This window comes from Panthera pardus, unplaced genomic scaffold (genome assembly GCF_024362965.1).
Source record: "Panthera pardus isolate Hobbes unplaced genomic scaffold, ASM2436296v1 HiC_scaffold_20, whole genome shotgun sequence".
In the NCBI taxonomy this organism is placed as follows: Eukaryota; Metazoa; Chordata; class Mammalia; order Carnivora; family Felidae; genus Panthera; species Panthera pardus.
Genome location: NW_026526766.1, coordinates 10,289,665 through 10,309,413, shown reverse-complemented (window position 1 = coordinate 10,309,413; position 19,749 = coordinate 10,289,665).

Here is a 19,749-nt window from a genome sequence, read left to right as displayed (position 1 = left end):
TCTTGTATTTCAATTGATGTCTGTGCTCACGTCTGAAGGCACTTGTGCCATGAGGCTTTTCAGATATAAAAGAGTTTAAACGTATAGATTGTTCCAGGATTCTATCATTCTTACAGCATGAGGCAAAAGTGTTCAAAATGGCAGTTTAATGAGTCATGCAAAGCGGCTGAGGATTCAAAGTCGCCGACTCGATTATTTTTCCCTCTCCAAAGGCCATGCGGGGCAGATTAATATGGTTGTTTTCTAAATGCCATGGTTCTGACTTGCCTTTTTGTAATTCTTGGTAATTTCCTCGCTTTCTGAAAGGCAAAAAAGCATTCCAGGGGGCAAAACCTGAAGTGGTCTGATAAGCAGAATCATTATGGGAGCCAAACAGGAAAACAAACAAACAAAAAAAAAAAGGTGAGGAAATGGGCCCGGGGACTTGGGGAGCGCTCTCGCTCTCGGCTCTCCGAGAATCCAGCCCTTCCTGAGCTAGAACATGGCAGTGGACTCTGGAAGGGCCCTCGCTCAAATGGGCTAAAAATCCCCTCCTCCGTGGCCGTGGCAGTGTCCTTGGCCAGAGACCTGGGAGGGTGCCCTCAGCAGCCCCAGCGGGCAAAGGTTTCCCTGCTTCATCGGCAAATCTAATTTTAACAGTGCACTAATTCTTTCATTTGCTGCCCTCCAGAGTTTCACCTCCAGGCCATAATTTCACCTGCCAGCTCAGGTAAATAGTCTTTAACGGGACAAAGGCTTCGAAAGGGTATACCGTACCTGCCTTTGTGCTGAGACTGTGTATTTTCATGTTGAGCCCTCCTCAGAGAGATTTTGTCATATAAGCCAAGCGTCACGCTCCCCTAGGGTCACCTCCTGGCGGTACTTTTGGGAAGAGAAGGGTGGTTGCATCTGCTCCTACATCCTATGCTTTCCTCCGTCCAGTTGTGATTGGACCTAAAAGGAGATAAACGTCCCCCTCCCCTTGCCGTCCACCTGTCCTCTCCCTCGATTTTGCAGTGACATGCTGGGGACATGCTAACGGAAATGACAACTTAGGAGAGAAGGATTTTAAATTGAACAAGAATATGGCTTTTCCCATGATACAAGGGAATGGCTCTCAAGAAAGAAAAGGAACAAAACGTAACATCATCATTCTGTGCCGTACTACGTAGAAATCAGGATGCTTAAATTCATCCCTGGTTTTCTGCAACAGCTTTATATGGGGCAGCACAGCTGATCTGTAACACCCCCACGGTTGGGCAGACCAGGCAATCGGAGGTCTCTAGAAACCCCGCAGGCTGATATTACATTGGATTTTAGGAAACCTTCATAACTGGTAGTTTGGCGATCAGTGGCACTCAGGTCCACAGCCACAAATTGCTGTCATATTAATGGTGTCTGTGGGCTCAGGGAGGTTCTCCTGCCTTTTCCGAAGACGTGATCACATTATTTGTGGCCTCCCAAATTCATTAGATACCCGGCAGTCTTGGGTATTGTATTCGTTTGCTGGGCTGCAAACAAAGTACCTCTAAGTAGGGGGCCTAGGCTACAGAAACATACTGGCTCACGGTGCTGGAGGCTGGGGGGGGGGGGTTCCTCCTGAGGCTGGGAGGGGGGGATCTTGGCCCAAGCTTCTTACTTAGCTTCTGGCGGTTTGCAGGCGATCTTACCTGTTCCTTGGCTTGTAGACGCATCATCGCATCATCGTGATCTCCATCTTCATTTCCACACGGCCTAATCCCTGCGTGCATGTCTGTATGCAAATTTCCCCGTTTGATAAGGACACCAGTCGTACTGGATTAGGGGCCCAGCCTGCTCCTGCTCGATTTCATTTCAAGTTGACTAATTACACCTGCATTGACCCCACTTTCAAAGCAGGCCACGTTCCGAGGCCCTGGGGGTTAGGAATTCAACACATGAGCTCTTGGGGGACACAATTCAACTCCCAATAGATAACTTTGCCTTATTTCTAGAACAAATGGTTGAGTGGGTCGTTGAAATCTGCCAGCATGAACCTGCTTTTGTTCAACACAAAGCTGATTTATAAATAAAGAAAATAATGTTGGATTTCTTTAAAAAAAAAAAACAGTGCAAACACAAAACTTGTAAATATTAGCTAGTTAAATGACCTTGGGTGAGTCCTATAATCTCTCTGGATTCTGTTTCCTTATCTATAAAAATGAGAAGTTTGAGATCAGCTTTAATGTTTTTCCAGTATTAGAAATCTAAGGGCAAACAGCACACAGGAGAATTTATAATTTGTTTTGAAAATAGAACGCAGAGGGGCGCCTGGGTGGCTCAGTCCATTAAGCGTCTGACTTTAGCTCAGGTCACGATCTCACGGTTTGTGAGCTTGAGCCCCGCATCGGGCTCTGTGCTGACAGCTCAGAGCCTGGAGCCTGCTTCGGATTCTGTGTCTCCGGCTCTCTCTACCCCTTCCCCACTTGCACACACACACACACACACTCTCTCTCTCTCTCAATAATAAATAAACATTTTTAAAAAAGCAAATGGAATGCAGACATAATTTTACAGTGGGTTTATGGTCAGATAATAAAAGAATGTCCAAGCATTTTAAAGAAGGCGCTATGTAGCTGCTAAGTAAGACAAGCAGACTGGCTCTTGCCAGTGTTACGCACACACAGTTATTGGGTGAATGGTCCCAAGTATCCAAAGGATTCTGGCTCCATTATGGACACATGTGATCCTCTAGAGTCTTTGACATAGCTACCCTGTCAGCAACACAGCCCCCGGCCACGACCATGATCAGAAACAGCCACTGAGGCACCCGGGTGTCTCAGTCTAAGTATCTGACTCTTGATTTCGATTCAGGTCATGATCTCACAGTTTGTGGGTTCAAGCCCCGCATCAGGCTCCGTGCTGACAGCGCAGAGGCTGCTTGGGATTCTCTCTCTCTCTCTCTCTCTCTCTCTCCCTCCCTCTCTGTCTGCCCTTCCTCCTCCCCTGGCTGTCTCTCTCTCTCAAAAATAAGTAAATAAACTTAAAAAACAAAAGAAATAGCAACTAAAACAAAGCTAACAATAAACGCACAGGTCACTTGTGAAGACGGGGTCTGCTCTCTCAGGGGGTGTAAGCACGTGCATTAGTCTATTGCTAAAAACCACGTTCTTTCTTACAGGTCACAGAGTGAGCTCCTCGATAAAATTGTTCTCTAAAACAACCATGTTCACAGAACCATGAAAATACCAGCATCTGGAGCAGCCTTATTTTAACCACCTAACAGAACTCGGGTGAACTGGCAAAACCACTCTGTTCTCTTCCCTACTATTTGTAAGCAAGGCTCTGCTAGATTCCTTGGCTTTCAACGCCGAGCACAGGAGTGCAGACCTAAGCTCACTAGCTTCAGAATGTTATTCTTCCTGCCTCTGTGACAATAGCGTTCCTGGTCTTAGCCTCTTTTAAGTAGATATAATGTCAGACACGGGGGGTTGCGGGGGGGATGGAAAAAACTTGATCACTATGAATTTCTTGCTTTGCTCCTTCATTACTGTGCTTGGTCTTTTTTTTTTTTTTAATTTTTTTTAATGTTTTTATTTTTTATTTTTGAGACAGAGAGAGACAGAGCATGAACGGGGGAGGGTCAGAGAGAGGGAGACACAGAATCTGAAACAGGCTCCAGGCTCTGAGCGGTCAGCATGGAGCCCGACGCGGGGCTCATACTCACGGATCACGAGATCGTGACCCGAGCTGAAGTCGGCCGCCCAACCGACTGAGCCACCCAGGCGCCCCAACTGTGCTTGGTCTTAATGACAGAGTTGTCTAACTCTGCTTCTCTTCTACGTCATTAAAATGTAAACAAGTCAAATGTTCTAACTACAAATGAATTTTTTTTTAATGTTTATTTTGAGAGAAAGGGAGAGAGAGAATACAGGCGCATGCATGAGCTGAGGAGGGGCAGAGAGCGGGTTGAGAGAGAAGCTCAAGCAGTCTCCACACTCAGCACAGAGCCCAACTCAGGTCTCGATGTCATACCGTGAGATCACGGCCCGAGCCGAAATCAAGAAGCAGCCATTCAACCGACTGAGCCCCCGGAGCACCCCCAGATGAACTTTCTTAAGATAAGCAAGAGGGTCTATTGCAACTAACTTGACTCAATAACAACTGGAAACAATAACAATCAAGCAACTTGTTTAAAAGGACATAATTTTGCAATATGCTTCTATTGCCACACAGGGATATTTGTTAAGAGGATAAACCTTTCATAGGGAAAAAGGTTAATTATTAAAGATCTACTTGGTGGAATTTTATGCATTGATTTTAAACGATGGTCTATGTAATGACATAAGGGAAATTATATTAGTAATGTCCCAGGGAAAAATCAGGGTGATAAATGTGTTTTTACAAATGTATATACAATGATGAACAGAATAAAGTCCCACATTTTTTTGCCTAGGCCTGGGTGATCTGGCCCCCTGACTAGCTCTCTGACCACATCTTGTCTCCCAGTCCTAGTTCTGTGCTAGAGCCCCCCAGCACCTCTTATAGTTAACATGCACCCAGCTTGTTTGTACCACAGGGTCTTTGCACCTGCTCTTCTCTCTGCCCAGAATGTTCTTTGCCCTCTCCTCACATGCTAGCTCCTTCCTCAGTGCAAGTCATGGCTCAACATTACCTCCTCAGGAGGCTTTTCCTGAGCACCTGATCCAAAGACGACACCTCATGTCTCCTGATCCCCTTGTCTGATTTTCTCTATAGTGCTGTCAAAGGGCTGAATTTATCCTTATTCCACTTTTTCACTTATCGTTTTTCTTGTCTGTGATATCAGGAGTTTGCTTATTGTTTACAATTAGATTCCCAGGTCCCAGAATGAAAATCCATCAGATAATATTTGTTCTATGAAAGAATGAAAAGTTGCATAAGAAAAAGGAAGGCAATACATCAAATTGCCAGCACTTTCTACAAAGATACTGGAATCAAGAGTGATTTTTTCCCTCCTTTTCTATATTTTTTAGGTTTTCTATAATATTCTATTTTATAATTAAAAAAGAAAAAAAAAGAAATTATTTACTTTCCAAAATGCCCCCATAAACATAAAAAGCACAGTCCTATTGTATACTCCAAACTATGGTAAATTCATAATTTGTTCCTTAGTAAACCAGCTCCAAAGATCGCAAAGAAAGTAAGAACATTTGCATCTGCTTTTGGAAACATTAGAGCTAGCTCAAAGAGAAAGTGATCACATTAAATCACTCAAAAATATTGTATTTTTTGTCTTTTTTCTGGAAAACTATACAATGAAAATTGGGTTTAGAAGTTCTACCCCGATGTAAATCAGTTTTTCTGTAGATACCACGGGCTCATACTTATATCTGGCTTTCTGAAAAGTGCTGAATTATGAGATCAATTGCAAGTTGCTTACTTGGATTTTTAAAAATAATCTAAGCTCTTCAATGAAAATCATATAAAACTTCTAATCACTATGTTGATGAAATGGGCAGGGTATATATTTGGTAAAATAGATGAAATGCACATAGAAATGCCTGGAGGGGCACCTGGGTGGCTCAGGCGGTTAAGCGTCTAACTCTTGATTTCAGCTCAGGTTATGATCTCACAGTTCGTGGGTTTGAGTCTGTCTTCCAGTTTTGCACAGTGTAGAGCCAGCTTGGGATTCTCTTTCTCCCTCTATCTCTGCCCCTGCATTGCTTGCTCTCTCTCACTCTCAAAAATAAATAGATAAACTAAAAAAATCATTTTAGAGGAGCTCCTGGATGACTCAGTCGGTTTAGCCTCCAACTCTTGATTTCAGCTCAGGTCATGATCTCACAGTTTGTGGGACTGAGCCCCACGTCCGGCTGTGTGCTGACAGTGTGGAGCCTGCTTGGGGTTCTCTCTCCCTCTCTCTCTCTGCCCCTCACCTGCTCACCCGCGCTTTCTCTCTCTCTCTCTCAAAATAAATAAATAAACTTAAAAAAAAACACATTAAAAACCATTAAAAAAAAATTTTTTTTTAACGTTTATTTATTTTTGAGACAGAGAGAGACAGAGCATGAACAGGGGAGGGGCAGAGAGAGAGGGAGACACAGAATCGGAAACAGGCTCCAGGCTCTGAGCCGTCAGCTCAGAGCCCGACGCGGGGCTCGAACTCACGGACCGTGAGATCATGACCTGAGCCGAAGTCGGACGCTTAACTGACCAAGCCACCCAGGCGCCCCTAAAAACCATTTTAGAAATGTCTGGAAACCATGAATTTTGACCAGAAAACTCTAAGAGGAGACAAGACAAAAAAAAATAATGAATTTGAACTGTTCAGTGGGTCTTTTGATAAGGATTTTCCTGGTTCTGTAAATAAGGGGGCCGAAAAGGAAAAGAAAAAGAAAAAGAAAATTCCCTAAATCTCAAAAAAGACAGTGACGAATGAAAGTCCCTCCAAATGAGCGGCCTGTTCATGCCACCTACTGGATTCTTGTTGCACTGCTTACTCATGCCTGGATTTCAAGGCGGGTGGATTCTTGTCCTCGGACCCGTCAACAAATCCTCTACCCTCTTTAATCCCCGGTTGGACTTTCTTCTTTCCTTCTTTAAAGGGCTGGGACTGTCACCTGATGTTCACTGGATGTATTAACAAAAAAAAGGGACCTCTGAAAATGCACTGCAGGAACTTGCCCAAGGCTGGTCCTCTGCAAAGCCCTCCCTGACACACCCCAGGCAGAGATGCTCCCCCCGGCCCCCCCGTCCTTCCCTGCTGACAGCCCAGGTCACCTGTAGTGTGAGTGCTGGTGGGTCCGTCCCCACCCCCCAACTCCCCAGTACGTGAGGCCCTGGGGGACCTGTTGCTTTGGAGCCTAGAGGAAGATTCGGTGTTCATTTCGGCAGACTTCGTTCAGGCGCTGTAACTCGTTTCATCCCCACAACAACCGTGCGGGTCAATAGTACTCTCCCGATTTCATAGATGAAGAAACAAAGCACAGAGAGGTTAAGTAACCTGTGCAAGGACACCAAGGCAGGCAGGCCGGCTCCACGGGCTGTGCCCGCCTCCGTTGCCGTTCTATCAGCCGCTCGGTGAACACGCGTTGTCGTGTGTGAAACTGGCCCTGTGCTCACCTGTCCCAGAGGGCCCCCGTGCTGGGTTTCAGCACTGCCCTCCAGGCGCCCTGGGCTCTCTGCCCCACTCTGCTCCGTGCGCTGGGGTGCTGCAGCCACGGGCCCCCTTACTCTCTGCCTCCGGCTTGGGTGCGGTCAATGGGGGGGCCCTCCTATGGCCTGGGTGGGGGCAGGAGAAGGGCGGGAAGGAGTACTTCCTTCCTTGGGTTTCTCCCCATCGGTGGCCAGAGGCTGGCTCGCGTCTCTGCTGAAGCCGCAGCACCTGCCAGGAGGCCCTCTCCAAGGCTTCGGCAGCTCTCGGGTTCCCAGGACGATTCCTCCCCACACCCCTTCAGGGCCGACGCCAGCCGCAGCGTGCCGAACCGTCCCATGTTGGTGTCTCTTCACCGTCCCCGCACCCCGGTGAACCGTGCCTTTATTCAGTTCTCCGTTCCCCACTGAGGGTGCCGTCCCCCTCCTGCTGGTACCTCGAACCAGTCCTGCCTCCGGCACGTCCCCGGCCTGCTGAAATTCTGCCCACCTGCCGAATCCACCGCTCAGTCTTGTGGGTTAAGGTTTTGTGTTTCCGGGGGTCCTTTGTGTAAAGGCAAATGCTAGGCATCTCAAACCCATCATGACAACTGTTCATCAGATGGCCACCCATCCCTGCCCCAGGACAAGTAGGTGTTTTTTGCAGTGGGGAATAGGAACAAGCGAGTCATGTCGGCAAGAGCCAGCCAGGAGGGTAGAGAAGGGAGAAAGGGGATGATGTGGGTCCCAGGGACAAACTCTGCCAAGGTCCTGAGGACAGCTTCAGAGAAGTCTCTCTAGTGTGGCGGTCACAGCCGGGCCCTGGAGGGCACAGCGATGGGTTAGGGTCACAGCTCAGCCATGTGCCAGCTGAGAGCACCGCCCCACGCAGAGCCCCTTAAGTTATAAAAGGTGAACAGTAACAGTATATGCTCGCTTAGGTTGTGTTGACGAGTAGACGAATAATACAAGCCAACACTGCCACGGTCAAGCGTTCCACGCGCATTAGCAGTCGCGGACTCGGTTAGGGAAGCTTTTCGTGTTCCCAGTGCTTTGTGAGGCTGAGCGGAAACCGTTCACTTTGCGATCTGTGAGCTCGGGGAGGGCAGCTGAGGGACAGCAGGTGCCGTCGGGAAAGCAGGGAGCTCTGAGGCCAGGAGGTCCTGGACTCAGATCCTGTTCCATTACATGACCTTGGGCAAGCTTTCTGTCAACGTTGGGTGTCTCACTTTTCTCTTCTGTGAAATGGAGGTGATTATACCTACCTCACAGCATTGCTGGGGGTGGGGGTGGGGGGTCCAATGATAGTGGGATGGCGATCACACAAGAGATACTTTATTTTCTTCCTTTTAAACCAAGATCGAATGTATCTAAATCTATATCTACCTCTATTGCTAAGAAAGAGAAAGAGAAAGAGAGAGAGAGAGAGAGAGAGAGAGAGAAATGGATGTATTTTAAAGAAGGAGCTAATGCAACAGTGGAGGCTGTGAGTCAGCAGGCCAGAGGGGCTGGACGGCTGCACGTGATTTCTATGTTGCAGCCGTTGAGCAGGATTCTTTCTTAGGGAAAACTGTGTTTGCTCTTGTGGCCCTCACCTGATTGGGTGAGACCCACCCATGTTGAGGACTTAAGTCAACTGATTGTAGATATTAATTACACTACAAAATACCTTCACAGCAGCAAGTACATTAGTGTTTAACCAGTTGGGCACCGTAGCCTAGCCAAGGTGACGCGTAATATTAATCAACACGATGATCATCTCAGTTCCATTTAGTAGCATCCTTTTTTAAAAATTTTTTTTTAATGTTTATTTTTGTTTTTTTTGAGAGAGAGAGAGAGACAGAGCACAAGCAGGACAGGGGCAAAGAGAGGGAGAGGGAGACACAGAATCCGAAGCAGGCTCCAGGCTCCCAGCTGTCAGCACAGAGCCCGATGCAGGGCTCAAACTCACGAAGCTTGAGATCATGATCTGAGCCGAAGTCAGATGCTTAACCGGCTGAGCCATCCGGGGGCCCCTGCACTTACTGTCATCCTTTAAAGACCAGAGGAGAATGTAGCTCTACAATTTGTTTGTCTGTGTGTGCATGTGCATATGTGTGTATATGTCTGTGCATACATATGTTTTCTTTCCTTGCTTCTCCTTTAGGTCATGAATTCTCAACAGAAACAGAGGTAAAAATTAATTTCTTGGGGGGCCAAAAAATTCCTAGACACTGCAAAGACTTGGGTTCCTCCAAACTCAAACTCTGACAAAATTATACTCCTCAGTATTTAATTTCTCTCATTAGGAAGAAACTGAATTACATAACCATGCATTTCATATTGAAGAATTTAACAATTTCTTTAAGTTTGGTTAATTGATTTAAATTTATTAAATTAAAATATTTTCCTTCGAGGGTGATAAGGAACAGAGGTGAGGAACACCACCTTAGACCCTTTCGTGGAACATATTAAGACATCTCTGGCCACGAAAGGAAAGGCACGTCCCGGCGTTTTCCATTGACTGGGCTGGATTCGACCCTTTTTGCTCTTCTATTCTTTAATTTCATGAATGATGAGAGGAGTCTGTGTTCTCTGATTTAGCCCATCTTTAGAAAAATGTGGCCATTAAGGTGTAGTAACTCAATTATTAAAAGAAATTTCCGTAGAAATGTGTTCTGCAGTCAGTAGCTGGGGCACAGCCTCCCCACTACTCATCTTCTGACAGTGAACTTGCACCCTCCAATACAGGGTCTTGGTTCACTCTGCCCAGAAGAACCTCATTACAGGCCTGGTGAAACAAGTTCTATTTTTTTTAACGTTTATTTATTTTTGAGAGAGAGAGAGAGACAGATAAAGCATGAGTAAGAGAAGGGCAGAGAGCGAGGGAGACACAGAGTCTGAAGCAGCCTCCAGGCTCCAGATCTGTCAGCACAGAGCCCGATGCGGGGCTGGAACTCATGACCCTTGAGATCATGACCTGACTGAAGTCGGACGCTTACCCGACTGAGCCATCCAGGCGCCCCGCAACAAGTTCTATTTATGGTGACAACTTACAGTTAAATCTCCAGCTGGGGCCTCTTCCTCCTGAGCCTCTGTCCTATTTAAAAGGCCATTTCTTTCCAGAAACGGTTAGCTATTTCTATCGAGTGTCGAGGGAGCCGCCAGCCTGCTGCCTGAAAGAAAACCACTTGTTTCTGGGGACCTTTCAAAGTTTCCTTTTCAACGCGAGTCGCTTACACACCCAGAGCCCAGCCTCCAGCTGTATCCTTCTCTCGGTGTGTGGCCCGGACGGGTGACTTGGCAACGCAGAGCCTTGGTTCCTTCATGGACAAAGCAGGGATTACAATGCCGGCTTGTGCCACCCCAGGAAAACACCCCAGGAGCCATGAAGTGCCACCAAATTTCAGGTCTTCTTTTTTTTTTAAGGTTTTTTTTTTTTTTTAATGCTTTTTATTTATTTTGAGAGAGAGAGAAAGAGTGTGAGTGGGGGAGGGGCAGAGACAGAGGCAGAGAGAATCCCAAGCAGGCTCTCCACTGTCGGTGCACAGCCTGAGGCGGGGCTTGAACCCACGAACCATGAGATCATGTCCTGAGCTGAAATCAAGAGTGAGATGCTTAACCCACGGAGCCACCCAGGCGCCCCTGTCAGGTCTTATGATAATGGAGGAAAAGCTCCAGTATTTTCTGCAGATAGGTTATTACTAATGAGAAACGACACACACACTGTTCCTCCAGCTCTCCCTTCGTCCGCACACTTCAGCCTGACCCCTTGGGTTCATCCCTCGGGTCTCTACATACAGTTACCTCTTCAGAGAAGCCCCCTTGGTCTCCCATGTGCACCACCCCCTGGTTACAAGCCATCACTGCACCCTTCGGTGGATTCTCTGGACGCAGACATTTATTTCTGGGATTCTTTGCAAATGTCTAGTCTCGGCTCCTGGAACGGAAGCTCCGGAGAGCGTGTTCCTCATCTGCGAAGTTCACAGCTGCAGCCCTACTCTCCAGCACGGGGCCTGGTACTTAGTAGGCGTCCGATAAATATTTATTAAGAGGGAATAAACGTGCCTGTCCCTCCTAAGATTCTCTTCCTCAAAATTTGAAGAAAAAAAGCTGGGGCTTATTTTCTCCTCCTAATTTCAGACTTTTTCTTCTTAACCCCAAACAAACAAACCATAAAAGGAGGAAAGAAAGCTTAACTGCTGTTCACACCTTGCTAAGTCTGCTTAACAAATCTTCAGAGACTTGCTCGGTGGAAAAGTGACACTCAAGAAACTGCCCTTGGTACAAAAGTTGGCAGAAGTTGGGACAGCGTTGACAGAAGTCCCTCTCTTGAACGACAGTGACCTTGACCTGCAGTGACCTATCTCCGGACACGCCCATCCCTTTCCCTGGGTCCCCTGAGGAGCCTGCCTGGCTGTGCCTTTCCTAAGCATCTCTCCTTGGTCTTGAATCTCACCAATATCCGTGTCTCCCCTATTCTCTGCTAAAACTCCCCTCCATTAGGAGAATGGATTCGGCACCAGTTCGAAATTAAAAGACGATACATGAACTTATTTTCATGTGATCGTATGTTTTCTCTTGGCAATGGCACAGACATTCACGTGACCATTATTTATGACTGAGTATCCAGCCTCTGTATGATAGTGGGTTGGGTATTGAGGAAAAGGCAAAGGCTGATAAAAACACAGCTCTTGGCAGACTCCCATTTCCAAAAAAAAAAAAAAGAAAGAAAAAAAGGCAGGATAGATATTTGGGCAACTTCCTGCAATGAAAGGCTTATAAATTCTGTAAAAAATATTATAAATGTCCTATAAATGCAGAGCTGACAAGAAAATAAGGGAAATCCCCAGAGGTCATTCACAAAGAAGCTGAAAAACTGAGGGTGAGCAAATGGAGTCTTTGGGTACCCTGGTGTGGTCTGTCGGTCTGTACGTTTTTAGTGATCAAGGGGCTGGCTCTTAAGACCGTCACGGGGCCAGGAGGCAAGGCCTTGGGCTCCCGCCTAAAAACTGAATTGGAATCGAAACCCAAACACAAAGCAGGGGTTTTCGAGGGGGTGTGCCCCGAACAAAGGAGTGGACTGGATGAGGAGAAAGCTTGTCTGCCTGGGCCTTGGTTTGGGGTGCAGGGGGAGGGTGTCAGGAAGATACCTTCCATGAGAATCTATAACAGCAAACCACACATTTGCAGAGTTTTGGAGTTGAAACGTATGCTACCTGTGAAGGCTAAGAATCTCTATGCAGACGTATTAATATAAAAAGTGTTTCTGGGGGCACCTGCATGGCCCAGTTGGTTGAGCGTTCGACTTGATCTGAGTCGAACTTGATCTGAGACTTCAGCTCAGATCATGATCTCACAGTCCATGAGTTCAAGCCTCGCGTCGGGCTCTGTGCTGACAGCTCAGAACCTGGAGCTTGCTTCCAATTCTGTGTCTCCCTCTCTCTCTGCCCCTCCCCTGCTAGTGCTCTGTCTCTCTCTCTCTGTCACTCAAAAATAAAGAAACATTAGAAAAAATTTTAAGCAAGTGTTTCTGGGCTCTTAACACCCATGGGGGGGGGGGGATTCTGGCAGGATCAAAGGCAAAACATATCTGGAAGAATGTACCCTCAACCCAGGATGCCTCTTCCACAGATGAAGCCCGCCCCATGGACCATGAGTCCAGAGGCTCAAATTTCAAGGCAAAGATAAAACATGATTTGGCCCATCCTGGAGTTTACAACCATTCAGAAAGACAAGACACACTTTCAACAGAATGAGATCAATTCACCTCTTCTCTGCTAAAACTCCCCTCTGTTAGGAGAATGGATTCGGCACCAGTTCGTTCATGGGTTCAAGCCCCGCATCTGGCTCTTTGCTGACAGTGCAGAGCCTGCTTGGGATTCTCTCTCTCTGCCCTTCCATGACTAGCACTTTCTCTCTCTCAAAATAGATAAGTAAATAAAAATTTAAAAAATATGAACAGCTGAGGTCTACCCTGTTAGTCTTTGGGGCTTGCCTTAGGTTTTCACAATGAATGGAAAATTTCAAGCTGTGGGTATGTTTTTGGATGTTGGTTCAGTTTGCACCGTCTGTCTAGCAGAAAGGAAAGAATTGCACGTGGGAAAAGATATACCAGGACAACAGACTCTGGTGTGGAAAATACTGATCCAGACAAAATAAAGCTCTGGAAAAAAAAAATCATTACAAGTGACCAGGAGAGAGATTTCACTCTCTGTAAAAGGTGCAAGCCACTGAGAATATGTAATAATCACGAGTCTTTATGCCCCCAGAGCCATGGCCTCACATTCTATACAGCAAAAGCCAACTAATACAAGAGGTGAAATGAATAGATCTGCGTTTGTGGTTATGGGGACACTCGAGCACGTTGACCTCAGACATCAACAGATCACACAGCTATAAAGTAAGGATGCAGAGTATATGAAAATAAAATGAACTTGAATGTATGTTCAAGCTTGAACATATGTTCAGACTTTGCACCTACCAGAAGTAACACAGTCTTTTTAAATAACCGAAGAACATGTCCCCAGATTAATCATGTATTAAGTCCCACAGAAGAGCTTAACACGTTCTAAAAATCAGAATTTATTTTTAGGAAAGCCAAACTTACATGCATTTTGCTGTGGCGGGAAAGCTTAGAGCATTCACTATGAAAACCCCCTGTCTTGAGTCTCCATGGTTTTCGTTTGCTAAAGACATTCAGCACTTGTGGGTATGATTCCGTTTACCCCCCGCCCCCGCTTTCTGCCAAGAAGGCTAAGAAATTAAAATCCTACTTGCTTTCTCTTTCTTTATTTTTCTTAGAATTTTATTTTGCCTTACTCCTGTTGATTTAAAGAAAAGGCTTTTTCTTCATCTTCCCCTGGCACTTCTGCCTCGTTCCTTCTAAGCGTTTCCTTCCCTTCCTCTTATTTTTTTTTTCAATTGAGATATAATTGACAGGTAACTTTATTTTAGTTCCAGTGCACAACATCATGGTTCAATACTTGTGTATATTGTGATGTGATCATCACCATGAGTCTAGTGACCATCCATTGCCACACATAATTACAATTTTTTTTTTCTAGCTTAAAAAAAAAAAAATCCCCTCAGGTTTATTTCCTCCTTGTCCCAAGTACCTGTGTACCTACCCTGGGAAGCCCAGCACCAGTCTGCCTCCCTCTGAACATGTGACAGTTTCCCTGGTGGCCCTTCCTCCTTGCCTCCCACTCTCCCTTGGCCATTTTCCCCAGTTAGAAATGGGCCTTTCTGGCTCCTTTCTTTGCTCCTTGGTTCTTGACTGCTTACCACGTGCCAGGCGCCTGTATTAGGCTCCAGAGAGACAGTGGTGAGTAAAACGCTCCAGTTTTCATGGGGCTTCCGGAGAAGGTAAAAAACTGCAGCCATGGGGCGCCTGGGTGGCTCAGTCGGTTGAACGTCCGACTTCCGCTCAGGTCATGATCTCACAGTCTGTGAGTTCGAGCCCCACGTCGGGCTCTGTGCTGACAGCTCAGAGCCTGGAGTCTGCTTCAGATTCTGTGTCTCCCTCTCTCTCTGACCCTCCCCCATTCACGCTCTGTCTCTCTCTGTCTCAAAAATAAATAAACATTAAAAAAAAAAAACTGCAGCCAGCCATTTTGCAGATAGGAAAGTTGGAGCTGAAGATCAGCAGGGGTTTGTTTTGCGTTCTTCTGGATTCCTTGACCACAGCTGTGTGATCTCTTTCTCTCTAGGATTGATATGATCCTCCAATCTGTCATTCAAGATTCCTTCATTATCTATATTCCCTGGTTTCCTACAGGCTATTTTCCCAGTCTGATGAATGATTGTCTGACCCCTCTGCTTCTTCCTTCACTGGCAACCAGCCTCAATTTTGATACTGAAAACAACAATGGGTGAAGGTGGTCAAAAGCACAAACTTCCAGTTATAAAATAAATAAGTCCTGGAGATGGAAAGTGCAGCTTGGTGACTACAGTTAATAAAAGGGTATCGTATATTTGAAAGTTGCCGTGCGAGTAGATCTTAAAAGTTCTCATCCTGGGGCCCCTGGGTGGCTCAGTCGGTTAGGCGTCCTACTCTTGATTTTCATGATCTCATGGTTTGTGGGACTGACCCCTGCATCAGGCTCTGTGCTGACAGTGTGGATCCTTCTTGGGATTCTCTCTCCCTCTCTTTCTCTGCCCCCCCACCCCGCTCCCTCTCTCTCTGTCTCTCTTTCCCTCTCTCTCTCTCAGAATAAATAAATATTTTTTTTAAAAGTTCCCATCACAATAAAAAAAATGTGTAGCTGTGTGTGGTGATGGATGTTAACTGGCGATCAGTTTGCAACATATACAACTATGCAACCTTTACGGTGTGCGCCTGAAACTACCGTTTTTTGTTGATGATATCTCCATAAAAATTAAATTACATTTTTAAATCTGAAAAAAAAAAGAGCGTAGGTTAATGCTAACCTTAGTATTCAGCTCCTGCTACAGAATGATGATGTGGGCTAGGCTATGTCACTTTTAAGGCAGTTACAGAAGCAGCAGACTCTTGACGTCCCTGGTGGACCACAGGTCTGGATTCCTTACCGATTTCCTGCAGCAGGAAGAAAATATCTCTGCATTCTGTTTATCAGAAAGGTTGTCACCTTCGTTCCATCTGCAGTGAGAATTCAGAGCGCGTTCCAGGGAGAACTGTTTAGACCCTGAACTGGCCCTACGATGTGGGACTCGGGGATTCCAGCCAGCTGAAGGGGAGCAAAGCTTCTGGAGAGCAACATGTTCACGGACCTAGCACAGTGCTTTCCTGGCCAAGTACACTGGGGCATCAACCTCAGGAATGAAACATTGAGATACTGACAGTGCAGTTTGCAAACCCCTCAGTTGTCTGCGAAAGAACTTTTCCTCCCCGCAAAGAGTTAAATTTAGCAAACACAAAATATAAGTGATGGGAGGGGTCAAGAGGTAGCCTTCTGGAGGGCCGTGAACAGTCTGCATCTTGCTCTGGATGGCAGTTATCTGGGTATATACAATGTAAAAACTCACGGTGGGGAACACTTTGGATGCTTGCACTTCACATGTGTTCTGCTTCGACATAAAAATTTTCAAATAGACATGGACGGTGGTGATGGTTGCACTGTGTGAACGTGCTTAATGCCGCCGAACTGCACACTTAGAAATGGTCAAAATGGTACATTTTATGTATATGCTACCATAATTTAAAAAAATTCACGAGCTCAATCAGGTGCAGGTCACGATCATATATTAAAGGATGCTAATTAACCATAATGATAGCAAAGTTATCCTTACCAGTAGGTGGAAAACCACCTTGAGAATTTGCCTCGGCTCTGTATTCATTTTCCCAAGTTGCTTCCTTCCCAAGGTCTATAATCTCTACTAGAAAGTGGAATAATATCTGTGAACGTGGCTCCTGTCCGGGCCTCCCCATGACCCTGACCCGACCCAGCCCTCACACTCTCCCTTGCGTGCATGGACTTCCAGGGTTGAGGGAAGCTGAACAAAGACCGAGGGTTCAAGGGGAGGGCAGGGTGCAGAACAGGGCAAAGAGAGGTGGGGAGGGGCCCAGCCAGTATCTCTGCTCTCCTCCAGGCTCTCTCTTCCCCTGCCCTCCCTTCCCCCAGCCCCTGTAGGAGGCAAATTACAGACTCATAGATGGCAAGAGACCCGAGGTCATAAAGTTCCACCTCTTCCTTTTAATTTCATTTTGTGATTTAATGAGGCAAGCCAAGCTCAGCGAGGTGAAAGGTGAAGGGCTTTTCCAAGGTCACCCTGCAGTCAGAGGCTGAGCCAGTACTAAGGTTTAGGTGCCTATTGTTGCCCTGGACCTGCATCTTTCTCTCTAGCCCTTTCTCTCAGCTGCTCCTGACTCCTTCTGTCCCTTTTTTCTCCTCCACCTCGCTTTCCCTCCAGGGCATTTTTATTTTTATTTTTTTAATTTTTTAAAAAAATGTTTATTTATCTATCCTGAGAGAGAGTGCGCGTGGGCTGGGGCACAGAGAGAGAGAGAAAGAGAGAATCCCAAGCAGGCTCCACACTGTCAGCACAGAGCCTGATGTGGGGCTCAGACTCACAAACCATGAGATCATGACCTGAGCGGAAATCAAGAGTCAGGCGCTTAACCGACTGAGCCACCCAGGCGTCCCCCTCCAGGGCATTTTTAAATAACAAATTTATGGAAATATAATTCATAAAGTCATGAAATGTGCCCACTGGAACCGTGCAATTCACTGGTTTTGGTATATTGATAATTGTGCAACATCAATTTTAAAACATTTTCATCACCCAGAAATGAAACCTTGTACCCTTAGCACTCATTCCCCCTTTGCCCCCAGCCCCCTAGGAAACTATCAACCTATAGATCTGTCTTCTCTGCACGTTTCATACAAACGGAATCATACAATACGTGGTCCTTTGTGGCTGGCGTCTGTTACTTACCATCATGTTTTCGAGCTTCAACCGTGGGCTAGACTTCCAAATCATCAAGTTGTTCTTGGCAGGGGAGGTAGAATAAAGGTTGGAGGGAAAGATAGGAAAGAGAATTCTGTGGGTCACAGCACAGCAGCAAAACGAAATGAAGGCAGGAATTGGTTCCCTCCTATGTCCCACAAACCTAGGCAGTCAACTTCATTTATTTTGTTTCTTAAAGATTTTATTTTTGAGAAATCTCTACACCCAGAGTTCAAACCCCAAACCACGAGATCAAGAGTCACATGCCCCAAAGCAGTCACATGCCCCAAGGCAGGCTCTGTTCCTTATCTCATTGAATTGAATCTTCATAGCCCGAGAGCATCATGAGCCCCAATTCAGATGTGAAAACTGGGGGATTCAGCCACTATTCCAGGGGAATGTGGGTCGTAAGGAGCAGAACACAGATGGGAATTAACATTTGTCTGCCCAAAGATCCATTTGGGCAAGACATTTGTCTTTCGCTTGACCAGCTCACCTCTGGAGCTGTCAGACTCTGAGGGTGGGCATTTCACAACTATGGTGGTGGGTGACTTCCGGTGAATCTGAAAAAGTGGTGATTGTTGTGCTCTGTGTTTCCCTATCCCAGCGTTTCCTCACTCTCACCCACACATACCCCGTTGCAATGCCACCTCTAGAAGCAAAGGAAGAAAAAGGTGGACGTGTCCAGTGTAGAGGACTGGATAAGGTGTGGCACATCAATGCAGTGGGCACAGCCCTACGACAGACTATCAGGGAATAATTTCAAAATATGTCTAGTGAGGGGCACCTGGCTGGCTCAATTGGAAAAGCATGCAACTCTTGATCTTGGGGTCGTGGGTTTGAGCGCCACACTGGGTGTGGACATTACCAAAAATAAATAAATAATAAACTTAAAATATATATATGAACAAAAGCCATGCACCAAAGCGTGTAAAATATGCTACCACACACACAAAAAAAAAGTGGGGGGGGGGGAGAGTAGAGAATAAATACACGCACTTACGCGTGCGTGCGTGTGCACACACACACACACACACAGACACACACAGACACGAGGCATTTGCTTGTGTATGCACCCAATAACTGCAAGAAATCTCAAAAAATTTAAAAACTGGTTGCCTGTGTGGAGGGGAACTTGGTGACTGGGGACAGAGGCAGGAAGGAACTTCATTCTCCGGCTTTTTGAATCTTTTAACTTCGGAACCATGGGACTGTATTATCTATTTAAAAATACATATCTATTTTATTTTTTTAAGTTTATTTTTTTTTACTTTCAGAGAGAGATAAACAACAGTAGAGCGGCAGCGCGGGGCGCGGGCATTCCAACCAGGCTCTGGTCATGAGATCATGACCCCAGCTGAAATCAAGAGTCAAACGCTCAAAGGAATGAGCCAACCAGGTGCCCCCAAAATACGTATTTATTTTAAAATTCACTCCTTCATTGAACAAACATTAATGAGACACTAGGGCATCACAGGTCCTGGTCCAGGTGATGGAGGCACAGCTGTGAACAGGACCAAACAAAAAATGGAAAGGACTGTCATGGACTTCACACCCCTTGTTTCTGAGAGTCCAGAAGACCAGCTCAAAGGCAGCCCTTCTGCCACCCATTCTAACTCTATGACGAGCAGGAATCTTCCTCTCCTTTCCTCTCTGATCTGCAACAGCATTTTTTGGTCTGCATCACATGTAAACCATGAATTACCTGCCCCCTTTGTTTTGTTTGCTACAGCTTCAGAAAAGCTCACTGTAAATCACCCTAATTAAGTTGCTATCGCTGTTCACACTGTTAACCCTAAAAATAAACTTTAACGAGTTTATTTGCGAACATCAGAGAATTGCAATCCAGCAAACACAAGCAAAGGGAAAACAATTAGGCAACTCAGAGAACAACGGGGAGAAACACCTTTTTATAGAGGAAAAGCGGGCTTTGGTCGGGGCTGCAATAAGCAAAGCGTCCATTGGGATAAACTGGGAGTTTGAAGTATACTGGCTCCTCATTGGCTGGGTTGTGACCATCTCCCATTGGCTGGGTCGTTCCTGGGTAAGGAGAAAACCTTCCCTCCTCCCGCCGGAATAGTCAAGTACAGGCTTGTTCCTGCGGGGAGTGCAAGGTACTGTCTCTTCCTGTTGGGGTCTGCAAGTGGCAGGGTGCCAGAGCCCGGAACCCAATGCTGAGCTTTAGCTCAGGACCCTGAAATCAAGACCTGAGCTAAGATCAAGAGTCAGTCACTTAACTGAGCCACCCAGGTGCCCCTTCTCAACTCCATTTTATTTATTTGTTTGTTT